Here is a 218-nt window from a genome sequence, read left to right as displayed (position 1 = left end):
TCTTGTAGGAGGGATAGAAATAAACTACTTTGGATTTATAGAATAAATTGGATAATTCGAATATAGAAAATGGCACGCCGAGTTGACACAGAAAATGGTAAACACAAAACAGCGAAATAATTTGTCTCTAAAAGTTTAGTTTTTGTTATTTTTGTAAAAAAAAAATGAAAAAAAATCAAAGGCTATCTACCTTTCCTAATTATCATATCGATATCTTG

Source organism: Penaeus monodon, chromosome 15, assembly GCF_015228065.2.
Source record: "Penaeus monodon isolate SGIC_2016 chromosome 15, NSTDA_Pmon_1, whole genome shotgun sequence".
NCBI lineage: Eukaryota > Metazoa > Arthropoda > Malacostraca > Decapoda > Penaeidae > Penaeus > Penaeus monodon.
The sequence above is the reverse complement of the archived record's forward strand: the minus strand, read 5'-3'. Positions refer to the sequence as shown.